A 19517-nucleotide genomic window follows, 5' to 3' on the forward strand; every position below is an offset into this window, starting at 1 on the left:
AGGGACTATTGGCTTAGCATCAATTCTTGGACCTGACTTGTATATTCCCTACTCCAATATAAATACTTGAGATGTCTCCTTAGTGTTTGAATCATGGTTGTGAGGGAAAGAAGGGGAAGATACTTAATGTACTGTGAGCAGAAATTCAATGTTTTTATCCTTACTATATCTAGCCAAAAATTGCTATCCATCCTCTAAAATAGTAGCTAAAGATTGCTACAAAAAGTGTTAGGGTTTCCTTCTCTGCTCCTTGATGTAATTTATAAATCTAATCTTTTAATATATGGCTGATGGGAAACTGCAGTCTGCATAAACTCCTGTTTTGGGATCCAGCCAAGACTTACTCTTAGTTTCTGCAAGGAAAAACCAGTTTCTCTTTCCCTCCACAAATTAGCTTTGCCCTTGGAGTGAGGTGGGGGCAAACACCAAGCTCTCACCTTCCTCATCCTCCTAACCTCACCCTCCCCTTCCCCAATTCCACTATCCCACCTTCCCTGCCAAGATGGCTTGATTAAAAAGCCGCTGCTGCTGGAATAGCTGCACAGCTGGTGATCCTGTCAGCACCCCTGAGCAGAAAGTCGCTGAAGATTAAAATCTCCAATTAGCAGGAATGTGAAGTCGGCAAGAAATACGGCAGATTCCAAAACTAAAACGGAACACTTTTGAATAAACTACCCCATTTCTTGGCCATTGCAAGATTTTTCTGATTTGTTCTGTCTTGCTCCACACTCCTCCATTCAATATCACTTTCAGAAGGAATACTTTTGTTGTCACACTTGTCTGACAAGAAAAGCTCAATTTTCAGCCCAAGAATCTTTTTTCAGTGTTACTGTCTCAACTTCTGAAATATAAAATGCCAGCCTTATGTTTGATTGAAATTTGGTCATTTTTAGATACTGTAGTTAAGAGTTATACTTCTAGCTATCCTTGAAAGGCATTTAAAAATATTGTTCCTGGCTCAATCCAACATAATTTAATTTCAGTATATAATTGATCAACACCAGTTAATCTGAATTATTTGTATATTATCCATGACCAAGAAAAATATTTATAGAATTTATGAATTATATTATTTTAAATAGGAATACATGAAATAATTCCCATTATATTCATTGCCTTCTTTTAGAAAAGTATGGGTTGGATCATAGCATTAGATGTCATGCTATCTGCTAACACATAACTATGAGCCAGATCTTAGAAAGAACCCATGAAAAATGTTTACATCATTATGTGACAAAATGATTGATATTGATGTAGAACTAACTTGTTGAAATATTCATTTGGTTCCATATACTTTCCCTTACCTCAGCATTAGTAAAAGATAAGGTTATTGAATTGTTGCTTTTAACAGGAGACAAATGCATCACCAGTTTGGCGAAAGGTCGATATTTTGCAATTGTACCACTACAAGAAGGGTAAAATTAGCATTGTTGACTAAATCAGTATTCAGAGATTCCATATTTTGCCTGTCTTTTGCTCGTCACTTCTATACTGTATTTCGATTATTGTTATTAAAATAAGCATGAGATGCAATACTCATCTGTCAGGGATATTAGCGGTCTGGGGAATTGATTCCTGTTACAGAAACCAGACAGAGAAAAATAATTTAAGCTTCCTTGATCTCCCCCTATCCCCAATCCAACTCTGAGTTCTCAAAAACTGATTGTGAAACTCCTATAACTGGATTCTGTGACCTGGGAGAAGACAGAACTGAAGTAAAACCAGTCCAATGTAGTTAAGAAAGAGGAAGGCTGCTAAAATGGGCAAAAGAAGTGTGGGAGGCAGTGGCCAAACTGCAAAGGAGAAATTGAAATTAGGATCACCCTTTAAAATGGATAGCCAAAACTTTGTATGCAGGCCTCCATTCCACAGACTTATTTTTTAAATGATTCTGTTGTTTGGCTTAGCAAACTCTCTGTCTACTAGATAAGCTTTTCTTCCCCCTAGTTTCATTTGGTATTTGGGAGAAAGCAAGCATAAAAATGGGGCAGGACGCAGCTGACAAACTATAATAATGCCAACCATTGGCTATGGAAATCAGCCTGCCACATCTCTTTTGCATATGCACACACAGCAACATACACTCACAGCACAACCCGAACAGACTGGCATGGCCTATGTTGGCACAGGTTCAGAGAGCTCTCCTGTAGCCTCTCTCTGCATCTTGTTCAATTCGAAGCACAGATGAGCCAATCGAAGCAGGAGGGGGAGGGAGCTCGTATGGCACGTCCTCACCTGCCATTTAATTGGATGTATTTTTAATTAATAGCACCTCAGGGACTGACATGAGACACAGTCGGTCTTTGAATAGGGACTGGGGAGGAATTGGGGAATGTGCAAGGATTGGACCGCAGGGTGCGCTTAGCGGGCAAACACTGCCATCAATCAAGGACCACTTTGGGCTGTTTGGATGGAACACAGCATAAAGGGAAACGGGTAGAGTGTGGATGTGATGTGTGTGTAGGACAGGCAAGGAATCAAAGAGAATAATTTGCTTTCCCTACTTCTAAGGATGAGCCCTGGCCAGTGGGAAGAAATCTCTAGGGGCAAGGCAGGAATTTCAGGATAGATACATTGAGACAGGTTTACAGCAACTTGTTTTTACTTTGGCCTTAAAAAAAAATGAGATTTTTATGTATCCATACAGTAGTTTCCATATCTTCCTTCTGTGTTTGAGAATACACGCAGCTAGGCTCAAAGGTCTTTTCATGGCAGTATGTATTAATAATGTTTCATGTGTCTGCGTATAATTGTGTGTAATAAAAGAGGATCTACCAGAAGAGGCCAACCTCTCTTTGAAGCAAAGATATGGATTCCCTTTGGGATCTATTCCCATGGCCAGTAGTAGGCAATTTTTCTGCAGTTAGGATAGAAGATACTTTTATGGCTCCCAGGATTTCTGGGCTAGAAGAAGCCCAATGTTTGGCATATTGTTATGGACATTTAAGGATCAAATTGGTACATGAAACACCTCCACTTAAATACCCCCCCCCAAAGGGACAAAGTGACTAATTTGGGGAGAAAATATAAGCCTGAAACTTATACTCACGCGCCCTTCCCTCCCCCACTTCACTCTCTCATACACTTAGTGACTCTCTGTATAAAGGCCACAAATGCAGGGAGGGACCACATTGTATGGCTCACACATTTTAGGTAAACTAACCCTAATGTACTCCTTTGGCAGGCACTCTTGATGTATAAGGCCTTTTGATGATTTATACAGTTCGCTAGAAATGTGTACAACCAATAAAGTAACCGAAGAAATAGGTCGGGGGTGGGGGTGGGGAGGATGACAGTCTGCCTCCCTCAGGCTTCACTTGGCAAGCTGTCCTCCAGAGCTCATTTCAAAGTTGTTACAGGAGCTGCCCTTCCCAAACACACCTGCTGTTTGGGGGGAGAGACAGGAGGAACCAAAAATAAGGTAGGAAATGAACAGCCCTATGCCAATTTGGATCTGCCCTCACCAGTGGCCAGTTTTGACTGAGTTCATTAGCATGCAGGTTTTAGCTGACCAAGGGGACATATGAGGAAAATATAAAAAATGTAAAACAAGAATTCAAATCTTCAATCTACTGTGTGTATAGATTTTATTGTTATGGTGTGCTTTTGAATGTGTTTTACATATATTTTATTAGCTGTCTAGAGAGTGAAGTAGTAATTCCAAAATGAAATACAGTAAATAGATAATTTCTGAAGAGTTGTTGCCTTTGGCAGATAATTGTTGAAGATAGAGGACACCTTGTTGGGGAAGAGTTTATTCCATATTCAAGATTAACCTACCAGTTGCATTTTCTGGCAAGTTTAGAACTCTGTCTAGTTATCGGGGTTTCCCTGAGTGAAATCTAGGGAGGCCACCCAATATTTTCTGGAAACACAAGCTATTGATTCTCCTAATTTGCTATATAACTAAAGCTAAAACATGGGATGAGATAGAGTAGAGTAGATAAATAATTATTTTTTCCTTTCTGCATTTGTTTCCTTTCTAGGAACAAATGTTTCATTGGGCAAAGAACTGGCTAGATCACGACTTTTTACCTAATCAGATGGCAACTTTTTTGGTTGAAGGGTGTAGAATCTAACATTTGCACTGGTTCTTCAAATAAAATACGATTGGCTGGTAGACACAGGTACATCATATTTCCCTTTTTTTGCCTGTCCTATCCCTTCTCCCCAAAGTTAGTACTTCAAAATTTCACTGCCTCTGTTGAAAGGAAGAATAGCAAGGCTGGGCAGAATTGAAACCTCTGGAAATGAATGCACAGCTGGTGCTGCTCTCTTCCTGCTCAGCTGCACCAGCCTCCCTTTGCCTTCTGGCGAGTCCCCAGTTGGCGGTGGGGGGAGGGGGTGGTAGGGGGAAGGAGGGGAGGATGGGCTCATGCTAGTAAAGATGATGGTTTCTGCGGTGATGCGCCAGGGCAGCTGCCCTGCAAAAGGAGAGAGGGGAGGGAGAGTCAGGTGCTTGTGGATTTAATGTAGGCCACTCATTAATATTTAGTGTCATTGGAAGAAAGTGCAAATGTGTGGCAGGGAGATTTCATCTAGCTTGGTCTACACCGCCTCCTCTGCATTGGAATGTGTTTACCCAGGCAGACATTTCGGGGTACCAGATGCTAGGCCCAAAAAGCCTCTGGAGATTTATTTGGCCTGAAGAATTAAAGCTGCTATGGTCCTCTGAAATTTATTTTACTTCAAGACTGGATGGTTGCATGCCCTAAACCTTCCTATCTGAAGGAAAACTACTAAACTCAAAAACGTATCAAATAAAGAAACATTTCTCCCCTCCCCTCTCCAGCAATTTCTGAGGTATTAAGAACCATTTCTTTGGTGGTGTGTTTTTTATAGTAGCACTGGCGCATAAGACTGGCCATCTATTATTACCAAATTTTTCAAAAATAAATTCAAAAATAAATTTGGACAGTGTAGAAAAATAGACTGGAATTTATGTTAGTCAGTAGATTCAGGTTTTAAACTTAAAGAATATAATATGTTTACTACAACTTAAAAAGGCAATTTAGCAAAAAATGCTCTTGGATCCTTCAGGGAATGTTTTAAAAAGATTGGCTCTCATCATATTTATGCTGCAGATGTAATAAATATAAAGATACTTTGGTGCATATCTTACAGAAATGTCCACTTGTAATTGACTAAATATTATGACTATGGTAAACCAAGTTCTTTGAAGCCATGTAAAGGTTAAAATGTTAATCTTTGCTTGATTATAGTTTCCAAATTTGGATTCTTTCCCTCTATGAAGAAATCTGGATAAACTTGGATCTGAAGCTCCACATGGTAGCTTAATGGAGTTTGTTTACTCTGAGACTTTGAATCAGCTTTGCACTGATGGGAAGGCAAGATCAGAAAATATGACTGCATATGCTGTTGCTTTAATTCACTGTTAAAAATTGAATCACAACATGCAAAAATAGAAAATTAACATAACATAATTTCAGTTGTCTGATGTCTATCTATTTTGTCTACTTATCTACCTACTTACCTTTGGGCTATTATATATCTATACTAAAAATAGGTATTTAGGTATTTTGCTTTGTTAACCTTGACTTCCTACTTTATTTTAAAGTTTTCTTTTCCATGTTTAAATTTATTTGAGCTATTTCTCCTTTGTTTTTGTTTTGTATTTTATATAGTTTAGTATATTATTTTTGCATTTTTGTATTTCTTCTTTCATTTTATACCATATACACATTTCTTTTTTTAAATACAGTTCTTCTTAAATACAGTTCTATAGTATCAGTATAGTTTTGATACCATCAATCATGGTATCCTTCTGTATTGGTTCCGAGAATGGGAGTGGGCAGCGTAATATTGTCCTCCTCCCTGCAGGGTTGATGAGTGGTAAGAGGTCTAACCCCTGGATACTACTTTGTGGGGTGCCACAAGGTTGGTACTTTCTCCTCACTATTTAACATCTAATAAAGCTCCTGGGTGAGGTCATCTAGCACCTTGAGGTGAGATATCATTGGTATGCTCAGCTTTGTATCTTCATTCCAGACTGGGTAAGTGATGATATGGAAATTATGTCTCAGTGTTTGGAGTCTGGGGGCCTGGATGCGGAGTAATAACCTTCAACTCAATGTCTCAGTCATCCGGGTCATGGTTGTCCCAAATGCTGTTCAAAAAATAACTGGGCTTTCTTGTTTATTTTTTATTTTTTGGAAACGTTTCACTTCTTATCCAAGAAGCTTTTTCAGGGACTTCAGCTCAACCCAAGCAAGACCATATGACTTTGAGCATTGGGGCCTTTTGGTTTTGAGGCCTTCTATCCTTGGTTCTGGATGGATGGCACTGCTGCAAAGCCAGATGCAATCTAGTGGCCTCCTGAACTCACATCTCTCAAAGAGCAGGTGGTGGCCTTAGCTAAGAGGGCCTTTGCACACCTTTGTGTTGTGCATCATTTGCACGTGTTCCTGGACCAAGATAATCTCACTTTTAATTATGCCCTCATTAGCTTCTGATGGATTATTGCAACACATTGGATTGCTCTTGAGGAGCATTTGGAAGGTTCAGCTGGTGCAAAATTGATTGTGTCAGTTATTCAGTACAGGTGAAATATCATTCTGCAAGTTGCATTGACTGCCAGTTTGCTTCTAAGTTAAAGTTGGTAATTATCTTTAAATCCCTAGAGGCTTGGGCCAGGTTATTTTTATGGGGCTGACTCTTCCCAGTTGTCTCTACCATCCTATCCAAAATAGCATAAAGAACATGCTGCACTAGGAGTGTTGGCTGGCCGAGCCCCATAGGATAACTTTTTCTGCTATAGTACATAGCTACCCTCTGGAATATTATCCCTCAAGAAATTTGGTTGGCTCCACTAGCATGAGGGCAACTAATGCCATCCAGTAGTGACCTCCATTCTCTCTTTCTCCCCCTCCCCTCTCCCCCCCTCGTTTCTCCCTCCCTCCAAGGCTTGCCAGATTATTCATTCTTGTAAGGCAAATAATATCAAGAATAGTTTCTCCCTCCCTCATAATAAAAATACAGCAATAAATTAAATACCATTAATTAACTATTTATTGCCTTTACCACTACCACTCCCATCAGCTAACTGAAGGAAAACATTTTCTCTGTCAAATGATAGGGTCAGCCTTGGCCTAATATTATAATTACAATACAATACAATACAATATTTTACTTTATTTTCAGTACTAGAATTAAGAAGAATTTTTCTTTGTAAATTCTGTTTCGAAGTTAGAGATGAACTGGGTACATGAATACAAATAATAGGATTTAGGCAGATGGACTCTATGTTAAATTGTAAAATCTACAGGAGACCTTAGTGATCTGTACCCCAAAACTAACAGAATATTTTGCACAAATGATTATTGTGATCAATCCTAATTACATGGAAACTTCCAATCAAATTTAAGCCAGTGTGAGTGAAAGGCTTCTGCAGATTTCCTGCTTCAGTGCTGAAGGTCAAGACATCCAATGGACATGAGAGGTTCTGGCCTCTTATCTATGTTGTTCCTGGCTATTAAAATCCCATAATATGTATACTATAATAATTAAAATTGTCATCTAGAATGATTTCTGACATTTAACTGAAGATGTTGTGTCTATTCCCAAAATCTTATTTTGCATGTTCAGAAAACCTAAGAAAACACAAGAGTAGAGAGATACATTGCCACTTGGGCAGAGAGGTGAATATATGAACTTGTGTAGTCAATACATTTAGATATGTGATATGGCCAGTCTTTACATTCCTTTTCTGAGATGAAAGTGTTATAGCCACATGCTCTATCCAGATATTTACACCATATGCACTATTTGCATGAAGTCTTTGTGTGAGGCATCCAGTATATACATTATACGCAATGCAAACAGCATTCTTTATTTATATAACAGTACTGATCCCTTGTAGATTGTCACAGTCTATTGCACATTTAGTTATTACTATATGAATCAGATCTTTTCAGCTGGAAAGGGCAGCTCTTTAGAAGCTGAATGCTAGTGTTAGAAGATGCTAAACACAAGCAGTATAATCCCTAATAAGATTTTTTATCTGCAAATATATGAATGAATAGACATCTGGGGAGAAAAGTGAAAACTCAGACTGACAAGTGAATAAGGGTATAGGGAGAAAAATGACTTGAATGACAAAAAAAATTTCCACATAAAGTGTGGCATAGGTGACTTGACTCATCTTTGCAAGCCAGTTCTGATTATTTTGCCCTAAATGTGTTTTTCTACAGATTCTTGGCTCGTGGCAAACTATATGATGATTTTGATAGGCTAATGAGAAAAAGAACTTTAGGTGATGCCTTTCTCCCGAGGTTTGATTCTCCTGACTCCAAATCCATGACAGTATAACTGACTCAGGACTGCCACAGGCAAATCAGTTGGCACCCCAGGCCAGAAACCTGCTTCTCCTCTCAGGATTTTTTTTTTTTTTTTTTTTAACTTTGATCTTTTGATGAACCTCTGAAAACCTTGAATGCACCAGGAAAAAAAAGTGATTTGGTGGCGCAATTTGATTTCCAAACACCTGTTATGTAGGTTAAAATGAGCAGGAATGTGCAATAACTAGCAAAAATATTTCATGTAGAAATATATCCATCAGTCCAGTGTGTTTTATGGGCATGACTTTGCTTGGAAACAGCGGAGGAAACTGTTCTAGGCAACAAGACAAACCTTGGAAGATTAAAAGACGAAGAAAGCAAAGCGAAGCCAGCTAGCTTGGGTGAAGGAGAAGAATGCAAGAATTGAAATTGGCAGGCCTAAACTGTCGATCAATCTGATCTAATCATCAATGGATGATTGTTTTAGATGGACAGGGGAATAGATAGGGATACCTAGAATAGAAATTACACTTCCTGGGACAAACACTGACATCTGCTGTAGAGAAGAGAAGGTCAGTTGTCCTCCATCCATGACCTGCTAGGTATGTGAGTGTGCACGTGTATCTGGGTGATAAGAGAAAGTACACAAAACATAAGTGGAAAAAGTAATAAAGAAAAAGGGAAGGGAAGAAAATGTGTGGGCAAATATAAGTAATTATCACAACTTAGCCATAGATGTGGCTATTGAAGGTGATATTAAAGGTTTAGTAAGTGTGTTAAAGAGAGAACCTGGGGTTTGAAACAAAATCTGAAGAATGAGAAAAATGGCACCACATTTAAAATTCCCAAAGGAGTTTGTGACTTCAGGGGTAGTAGTCAAAAAGGGCAGAATGAAGTTTTTGAGGATGATAATCCTTTAACAATTCCTTTCGTTTGGTTAACCATCCTGAGATTGGTTGAGCCCAGAGGGTAACTGTGCATTAGGCCAGAAATGCAGGAGTTTAGCAGGCTACGTAATTCCCTTGTGCATCTGAAGCCTCTTTCACGGCATAGCCATTGCTTCATTGACCATCTTCTTCTTTTTTGTAGTTTTTCTCTCATGGCTGTCTATTTAGAAGAAATGGAAAGAAGCAGATTGACATCACCAGCATGTAGAGATGAACAACTCTCTTCTATCTTTATCCTGGCATACATCTCTATAAGTGAATGGAAGTGAGCATATCTGTAAATAAATATGTATATGACCATGGGTTCAAATTTTATATGTACAAAAGCAGGGGTCGCCAACCTTTTGGACCTCAGGGACCACCAAACTCACAATTTTAAATCCCGGGGACCACTAATATGTATTTTGATTGACGGTGGCTTGCTGATGGTGGCTTGCTGGGAGAGAGAGAGAGAGACATCTAATCTAACCTCCCTCCCTCTCTCTCCCTCCCTCCCTCCCTCCCTCTCTCTCTCTCTCTCACTCACATACACACACACAAACACACAGAGGCAGGGGTGGGATTCAAATTTAACTGGTTCTGTGGGCATGGCCTAATTTGTGTGTGTGGCTTGGTCATGTGACTGGCTGTGCATGGCTTGTATGGAAATAGTATAAATATTTATGTAAATATTGATTTTTTTATTAAAAAAAGAGCAACTTTTACCCAAAATCAGGCAAACCAGGCAGGCAGATTGAGTTGCTCACAGAAGCACGGATTCACTCAGAGATCTGTCTTTCTGCCATCGGCTACCTGAATCATTCACATAAAATTTGCTTGCAAACAAACCCATAAAATTTGCTAGCAAGCAAACTCACAAAATTAACTCACAACACACCATGTATGTAAATATTGAACTTTTTATTTAAAAAAAGAGCAACTTTTACCTAAAATCAGGCAGAGCAGGCAGGCAGATTGAATTGCTCACAGAATCACAGATTCACTTAGAGATCTGTGTTTCTGCCAACGGCTACCTGAGTCTGCACTGAAAAATAGAAGCTTTAGTCCTAAGGAAGGTTCAGCTCTTTTTTAAAATTAGCTAGAAAGCAGGAACTCCAACAATTTCCTGCTTTCTAGCTAATCTAAATCTCCCAGCACAGCAGAACAGCTGATGGTGGGGGGAAAAAGGAAAAATAGCAACTTAGCAGGCAAGTTTGCCAGATAAGGAGTGAATGGGCGGGAAGGTTCCTGCGGGCCATGTGGGCGGCACAGCCTGGATTAATTGCTCTGGGGGGTACTCTGGGGATGACATTTGTCAGCAGATCACCAAAATTTTCTCACAGACCACCGGTTGGCAACCACTGTACTAAAGCACAATAAGAATGCGGCTTAAGCATTATTATTAAAACTATTTCAGAAGATATTTATTATAAATACACTTCATTTTTAGACTATAAATAAATTACAATGTTTTCTCTGGCTAATAAGTTGCACTAATCCACTAAAAATTTGCTTGAGTGATAAAAGTGTTCTCAATTAATAAGCGAAATTGGTTTTTGTTAAATATCATAAAATAGTAACATGTTTTTAAAATGTGACACCCCCCTACTTTTTTCTGATCCTTTGTAAAAGTAATTTTAAAAACTTTTAAATGTGGATTAAAAACTAACACAAACTAATTGGTAGTAAGCATGGGGGCGGGGGGAGCCTAAGATATAAGAAAAGAAAAAAGTTAAGAAAAATAGAAATGAAGGGAAAAAGTATAAAGAAGTTGTTTCCAATATTCTTTGTAACAATTATAAGCACAAATAGATCTTAACATTTCTTTCTAAAGTTACATATTACTCTTCTTTTTCTAACCTGTGTAATCGTCAAAATCATAAGTCAAAAGTTCCTTTTTTCATTTTTACAAAAATGTCCTTAATAGGTTTCTAGTCAGCATTAAATGTAAATAACTTTTTTCTAATCAATGAAACTAAATTATCTATTTTATTAAAATATTTCAATTTCACCAACAATTCTTCCATAGGAATTGCATATGCATCTCTGTGCATATAATTATTTTGCTGCTGTGACCATATCCTGGAATAATCTTTTATGTTTCCCCCCCCTAATTGTATATCAATTAATTCTAAGAAGAAAAGTTCTGCCTTTAGTTGAATATTAATTTTTAAAGTCCTCTATAATAAAATATGTATTTGGATGCAATTTTTTAGCTTTTTTAACATGATAAAACTTTACTTAATGTTACTCACATTTCCAACATGGGCTTGAAATGGCTTTATACAATTTATATAATTTCTCTGGCATCATGTACCTACAATACATATTTTATAAAAATTCTCTTTGAGATAACAAAATAGCAGAGTTGAATGGACGAATTTCAACCCTATTACAATCAAATTTCTAAACCCACTTTATCATACATTCTTTAAGGTATTCTCCCTCTATTTCAAATTTTAACAAAACTTTGTACATTTTAGCAATTACATTTTCACCATCAATACACAATTGTGTTTCAGATTTTTATACACTCCATAGCCTCTGTGGTGCAGTGGTTAGAGTGCAGTACTGCGAGGTACTTCTGCTGCAGCCAGCTGCCTGCAATTTGGCAGATTGAATCCCACCAGGCTCAGCCTTCCATCCTTCCGAGGTGGGTAAAATGGGGACCCAAATTGTTGGGGGTAATATGCTGACTCTGTAAACTGCTTAGAGAGGGTTGTAAAGCACTATAAAGCGGTATATAAGTCTAAGTGCTATTGCTATAAGTTACTTTATTCATTTTAAATCTTTCTGATAATTGTAAATGGAAAACCATTGATAATTATATCCTTCTGCTATTAATTATTCTCTTCATTTGATTTTAAATTCCCTTTGATAATTTTCCAATAGGTCCTGGTACATCAAACATTTATCTTTATCTGTCATTTCTATAATATAGTTCCTAAGCTGAGATCCATAAAGTTATTTTTTGGGCATAACCTGGGTTTATATCTTCTCTATATTTTCAACATAGTATGTGTAATAAAATGATTTTTGAAATCCACATTAACCATAAATATCCATAGTATCTAAATTTCAGGTGATTTAACTGTAAAAAGTCTCAATTCTTTCATCCAGACCAAACAAAAAGCAGCAAAATAGAATTTTAAATCTGGTAAACCCAATCCTCCTTTTTCCCATGCATGTTTTAACATTTTATATATCTTTTTTTTCTTTGTCATGTAAATTTAGGGACATCTTTTTGCCATTGTTTGGATGTTATATCTGTTGTTAAAAGAGGTATTGTTTGAAACAAAAACATTCTTGGCAAACATTCATTTTTATCACAGAAATTATCCAAGTGACAGTTTAAAATTCTTGCATTTTAACATGTCTTTCTTAATTTCAGTCCATTTCTTAACATAATTATATTGAAATAACATATAATTTATATTTGTCATATCAATATTCGGGTATCTTATTTTTTTTTCTCAGCAGTTTTTCTGTATCAGTTCTATTTTATCTTCTGGTTTCATGTTGTTTGGTTAACATCTTTGTCTTCTGGTTATTAATTGTGAAAACCTGCTAATATACTAAAGTCCTTTAAATTTCCATCAACGTTTCTACTCTCTTTCCTAATCCAGGGGAAAAAAGGTTCTTCTAAAAATGAGTCTAATGCATCTTCTGAAGGGATATAATCCCTATTCCTCATAAGCAATTTCATTCCTATGAAAATTAAATTGATTGATGAAGCAGTTGATTAACTGACTGTTCAGCTTTACTCTGAAGTAAGTTTGACTGAATTAAATGGAACTTACTATCCCAGAATAGAATATAGGATTGCAACCTAACATTTCTTAAACTAGAGGGCATCCTTCAGAGCTCTTTTAAATAAGATTTTACTCATTTTATTCATTTTAAAATAATACATTTTCAATCTTTCCTCTCTCTGTCTCTGTCTCTCTATCTCGGTCTCTATCTCTCTTTTAACAGAGATTGCAAGTGAAATTTGATTTAAAAATGTTCACTAACACAAGTTAAATGTTTCTGCTTCAACTTAAAGTACAGGTGAAATTTTTTTGTGTTGGTGGTCTTCATTTGGAGACAAAGTGTTATCCTTCTCATTGCAAATGCTCAGGGCATTTGTGCTTGATTTCCACAATGTACTATAATAGGATTTTAAAAATTAGTCATATTATTGGGAGAACCCAACTTTTCTCTTAGCATGCTGTCTGATATCATGATATGGTTAAAGCACAGTATGGTTTTTCTACTTAGATATAACATTTTATACAATACCTTCCACTATATTTTGTTAACTTGGATTTAGATTTATTTAGATTTAAACTTAGTCTTTTTGTGCCATTTTGATTGATCCTAGTAAAAGTAGTGCCTAAACTAAAAATTATTGATTTGGCCTTTTTATGTATATAAGCCAGGTTCTTGGGTAACTGGCTCAAATCAAAATTGTTATTTTCCAAGCAGGATTCTCATACAGTTTTCTTTAGCAGGATTTATTGAAGGGATGAGGTTACAAGAATTTCAACAACTGAACTATTTCCAATTTATCCTCTGATATATTAAGGCAGATATTCATTTGATTTCTTTCTAACAGTTTTCCTGTGCTCAGGCAAGGAGACAAGCCTTTTCGGTAATAATAGAGATGTTTGCAATGGGTTGCTTATGTAATAGTCTCCTAAATCTTTATTAACCTAGGGACAAAACATTACAGTGTACTTTGTATAAACATACATGTATATGTACATGTCAATGTGATTTTTACAAGGATTGATAGCTGACTCTTACATATTTATTTATTTAGGAGATTTATATTGCCACCTATTCGCACATGGCAACTCAAGTCGACTTACATCTTATACTGACAGCGAGAAAGCAATAAATTCTCTTCAACATATACTTTTAAAAAATATTTTTATTAAAATATTTTTATAAAAATTTTAAAAGCTGCAGAACCATAGAAGAAGAAATAAAAAGGTCATAAAAGGATAAAAGAAAAAGTGAAGAATAACATACAATATAACAATAAGAAAGATATCTCATTTTTATAAATGTTATGTTCGTAACTCCTGCAAAAAAGATCAGAAGTTGCTTCTCTTTAGCATTCAAGATAGACCACTAATAGTCACTGCTCAGCCCACAATCTTCCGAATGCTACACTTGCTGCAGTAAGATCTGTGCAAGTCTATCATTTCTATTAGTTAGCATTCATCAGCCTCTCTTTTGCTCTTGGGACACATTATTTCTGTCGGGTTTCTGCCTGTTTTTATGAGCCTGGTGGACTTACCTACTTGTATTGGCAGGAATCCTAGTAGCACTGACCATTAACTAGCAAGTGCCACTGTTTAAATTTCCCATCTTGTCCACAAGCAATGCTGCTTGATTCAGTAGCATTTTGGGCATGTGCTGCTTAGAACACTAAGGTTCAGATATTGGGAACAGTGAACATAACGGTGCCAAGCATTGTTACAACCCTATATGACATATTTATTTATTTATTTGATTTGATTTGTCAATTGTTTACAAGATAATAAGTATAAGTGTATACATAGTTGTGAATACATGAGATGGGTACATATAAGAAAAATAAAAGAATAGAGAAACAATAGGACAGGGACGGTAGGCACGTTGGTGCGCTTATGCACGCCCCCTACAGACCTCTTAGGAAAGGGGTGAGGTCAATGGTAGACAGTCTAAGGCAGGGGTCCCCAACCGCCGGTCCAGCGGACCGGTACCGGGCAGCGGAACAAGCCTTACCGGGCCGCTGGTTGCTGGCGCCGCCATCTTTTTTGGTAAAAAAGCAATTTTTCATCAAAAAGATGGCGGCGCCAGCGTTCGGTGAGCTTTTCGGGTAGAAAGCCATTTCTACCCGAAAAAGCTCACCAAGCGCTAAGCGCCGCCATTTTTGGCGAAAAATCACTTCGATGACGTCACCGGAAGTGATTTTCGTCAAAAAAGATGGCGGCGCCAGCTGACGCCGGAACCGGCGCGGCGCCCAGCTGACGCCGGAACTGGGCCGCGGCGTCGAAAAGGTTGGGGATCCCTGGTCTAAGGTTAAAGTTTTTGGGGTTTGGGGAAGAAACTACAGAGTCGGGTAGAGTATTCCAGACATTGACTACTCTATTGCTGAAGTCGTATTTCCTGCAATCAAGTTTGGTGCGGTTTACTTTGAGTTTGTATCTGTTGTGTGCTCTTGTATATGATAGAGATACATATATGATATATATATATATATATATATATATATATATATATATATATATATATATATATATATATATATACATATATGATATATATATATATATATATATATATATATATATATATATATATATATATATATATATATATATATATATATATATATATATATATATACGATAGAGACTACAGAATAGTTTAAGGATCCTTCTTTATGACTTATCTCTCCTTTCTTGTCTAAGTATGGGGTCAGCTTAGCTTGGCCTCACAATCCATGTCTGTGTGTAAGGGTGTGTTTGTGCCTGCCAATTTATTAACATTATTCCAACATTGTGATGCAGCAGGAGTAAAGGAAGCAGATGCTCCTTGGTTGTAGTCTTTATTGTTACCTAGAGACAAGCTACTGGCATCTTCCCAGCTATTCCCCCCACCCACCCCCAATTCTCCTAACTCAGTTCCCTCTGCACTCTGCAAAAGGAAATTTATGGTATGCCCACACCATGTGTTAACTCCTTCCGTCTTTGGCAAAGAAGCAACCAACCAGGATGTAATTTGTACCAAGGCTATCTAGCACTTTAACCTCGGCATCTGTTTTTAATGCCAAAGGTCTGAGGTAATATGCTGGCCTTGATATTTCTGAGCATACAGAAAATACCTTCCCTCTCCCCTTCAAGAAAGCTGAAGCCATTTATTTTTTTATTTTTTTATTTATTTGATTTGCCAATTGTTTACAAGATAATAAGTATAAATGTATACATAGTTGTGAATACATGAAATGGGTACATATAAGAAAAATAAAAGAATAAGAGAAACAATAGGACAGGGACGGTAGGCACGTTGGTGCGCTTATGCACGTTATTTCCCCACCATCTCTGCAGTTCAGCAAGGGGGAAGCTACTGTTTGGTGAAGAGCACGTACTTTGCATGTAGAAACTTCCAGGTCCCATCTCAGCATTTAAAGTTATGACATCTGAAAGAGCTGGATGGCAAGAATGACTTTTCCCAAGGCCATGAAAAAGCAATGCCTTTCAGAAGGAATAGACTGGACAAAGTGGTGATTTGGTTCTTTATTTGTTTATTGTGTAAGCAGAGCTATCTCAGCGAATTCTGGACTATGAAGAATAGTCATTTAAACTCCAGGCATTTACCTGACAGAACACAATTCTACAAAATTAAGTTGCAGGTTGAGAAACAATGTATTCAGGAAGGAGAGAAAATTGTACCACAAATGATCACCAAATAATCTCTTTCCTTTAAAATACATTGTAATCTAAAGCCATGGTTGCTGCTTTAAACAACATTTTGGGCTATATTGTCCCCTATTCCACTTATCAAGATGTTAGGTATCTTGAGAGAAAAATATGAGATATGTGATTTGTTGATGTGGTTGATGATGATTGCGTAAGCTTATATGGGTCGAACATGTGTATATTTCGGTCCAAGACTTAATTGTCCTTTAAATGCCATTGTGTTTCATTTTTTCTTTTTTCAGAATGTGAAAATCCAATTCTGTAGTGTCTGGCAGCCTTCCTGTTTTGTCTGCCAACTAAAACCCTGGATGTTTGCCCTTAAATGCTGTCTTGATTTTACAAGACACTATTTCTTATTTGCCCCTTACCATAACATGAACATGCCTCAGTGACACATCTTTCTGCTGTAGTCTCATGACCCTGCATTTGTCTCATCCTCAGCCCATTCTTGAGGCAAATGAAGATTTTCCTTTGTTGCTCTATTAGTGTTTTTCTTATGGTCATTTGGTTGCTGAGGTGATTTAAGATGCTATCCAGTTATCCTAAGTACTTTTGATCTTTATAGTGCTGACACAAACATCCTCTCTGGTTCTCCATAGCCATTTTGGTTAGGCAGAAATGATGGGGTATATCGCTTCTCCGAAGGCATAACTCTGGGCAGTACTTTTTCATTGAGCTTATGAGGTCTTACGTGAGCTTATTATGAATATGGGCTTAGCATTCTTTTGAAAGCACATTAGAGCTACTTTTTAAACACTGGTTTAGCATTCTTTTGAAAGAGTTCAGTGCTTCAAGAGTTTGGTGTTGATCTAAACTAGAAGGAAAGGCAAATGTTTCCATCATGCAGCATGATTGGAAGGTGGAGGGAGAGAGAGAGAAAGAGAGAGAGAGAGAGAGAGAGAGAGAGAGATCCCTCTTATTACATGATCTCCCTTCTAGCATCTTTATTTCATTTATATCCTGCCTTTATTATTTTTATAAATAACTCAAAGTGGCAAACATACCTAATACTCTTTCCTCCTCCTAATTTCTCCACAATGGGAGATGAGTTGGGCTAAGAGAGAGTATCTGGCCCAAAGTCACTAGCTGGCTTTTGTGTCTAAAGTGGGACTACAACGCACAGTCTCCTGGTTTCTAGCCTGGTGTCTACTAGACCAAACTGGCCATTACTGCTCGCCATTAGTCAGGCAACTTGAATGTTAGCTGAACCCACTGTCTATCTCTCTAAAGAGGAGTGTCAAACTCAAGGCCCGGGGGCCAAATTCAGACTGTGGAGTACTTAGATCTGCCCGCAGGCCCGCCCTGGAAACAGCAAAGGACTGGCCTGTGGTCCCTTTGCCAGCAAAAATGGAGCTCGAGGCCCATGTGCAGCCCTCCAGGGCTTCATTTTTGGCTATGACTGCCTCCTACAGCCCTCTGCCAACAAAAACGGAGCTCAGGGAGGGCCATGTGCAGCCCTCCCGGGCTCTATTTTCATCTGCAACAGCCCCCTGCAGTCTTCTGCCAGTGAAAATGGAGTTCAGGTGGGCCACGTGCGGCCTCCCCGATCTCCTTTTTCACTGGCAGAGGGCTGCAGGAGGCCATCGCGGCCAAAAACGGAGCCTTGATGAGTGACGTTGAGTTGGCCATGCCTACCTTAATCATACACCCCAGTCCACCCTGATGTGGCCCTCAATAAAATCGAGTTTGACACCCCTGCTCTAAAGCTTGATTGGTTCTTATTTTTCTCAGTAGAAACTGACAATTGGTTAGAAAATAATGAAAATCAAGGCAATCCACTAATCACTTGTCATGCATTAAATAAGTTAAGGGCAGCACAATTTGTCAGCCTCATTACCATGGCAGAATAGGGATTAGCAATGGAATCAGCAGAGTTTATGCTGCCATACTTTTCTATCAGTTTAAGGACTGGTGGACAGCAGCTTAATGTCAATATGTGGAAAAGTTCAGGGAAGCATTGGAGTGCCATGGAAACCCTTCTAGAAATTTGCAGCTCTAGAAATCACTTGGATATCGGACTTCAAATCCATTCTTTCAGTATTTCCTAGGTGATCTGGAAGGCATTGTGTGAGAGTTGAGCTAGAATAAAGTGAACAGAGAAGATATAACTGGAAAAGAAATGCAAAGAGAGTTGAGAGAAAGTCTACACAATTAGATGAGGAACCTCATCTAAATGTGCCATTAGTTTTCATGGCATCCTGTTCCTTACATAGTGGCAGTAAAAGCTGCATAGGAATGAAGAAGCATGCCATCTTGTACAGCTATGGAATTTTTCAGCATGGGCAACTTTCCTAAATAAATGAACAATCCATAGAATTATTTTCATTTCACCTAGTATGTATTGTAACTTGATTGTATTCTGTACTATATTTGCATGGGGATGTCTCTGCCCTAGATATGTAGATAAAAATCTGTAAGTTGCTACAGTGCTGAAAGACATAGAGAATATTTGAAGGCTTAAACTAACGTTGCTTGGAAAATAATATTGTCTATGTGGTACATCAGTATCTCTTATGTCTGTATATTAGGGCTGCTGAATGCTCTGGAATCAATTCTAAGAAAGCATTTCAGAGCATGAATATTACAGGCAACTGCCAAGGGCAAAGAAAATATGTCTGTTTTAAAGAGTTTTAGACAGATGGTATGTTTGAGCCCTTGTTCCTTTTTAAAAAAAATCTAATCCAAAGATTATTCAATCCTAAAATCTGTATTTATATTTTTCAAATCCTTCTGAGTTGTAAAAGGCTGTTGGGAAGCTGGGAAAATAATGGGAAGATTTTAGGCATAAACAACTGACAGAGAGGACAGGAGTTCATTATTAGCTTATGTCATAAATGACA

The 19517-nt window shown here is 37.8% G+C and overlaps 1 protein-coding gene across 3 annotated transcripts in view; it reads left to right on the top strand.

Moving 5' to 3' along the window:
• CDK12 (cyclin dependent kinase 12) overlaps positions 1-11877 on the top strand; it is a 78943-nt gene extending 67066 nt beyond the window's left edge. For 2 of the 3 annotated variants that reach the window (XR_015745672.1, XR_015745673.1), the window contains 2 exons: positions 9387-9509; positions 11746-11877. The gene's annotated coding sequence lies outside the window, so the exon portion shown is untranslated. Of the gene's footprint in view, positions 1-9386; positions 9510-11745 lie in introns of those variants that run through there. The other variant, XR_015745674.1, reaches the window with a different exon arrangement.
• The last annotated feature ends 7640 nt before the right edge of the window (positions 11878-19517 follow it).

Source organism: Notechis scutatus, chromosome Z, assembly GCF_049901735.1.
Source record: "Notechis scutatus isolate UNSWTSFEM ecotype Mainland chromosome Z, rNotScu1.2, whole genome shotgun sequence".
Classification (NCBI taxonomy): Eukaryota; Metazoa; Chordata; class Lepidosauria; order Squamata; family Elapidae; genus Notechis; species Notechis scutatus.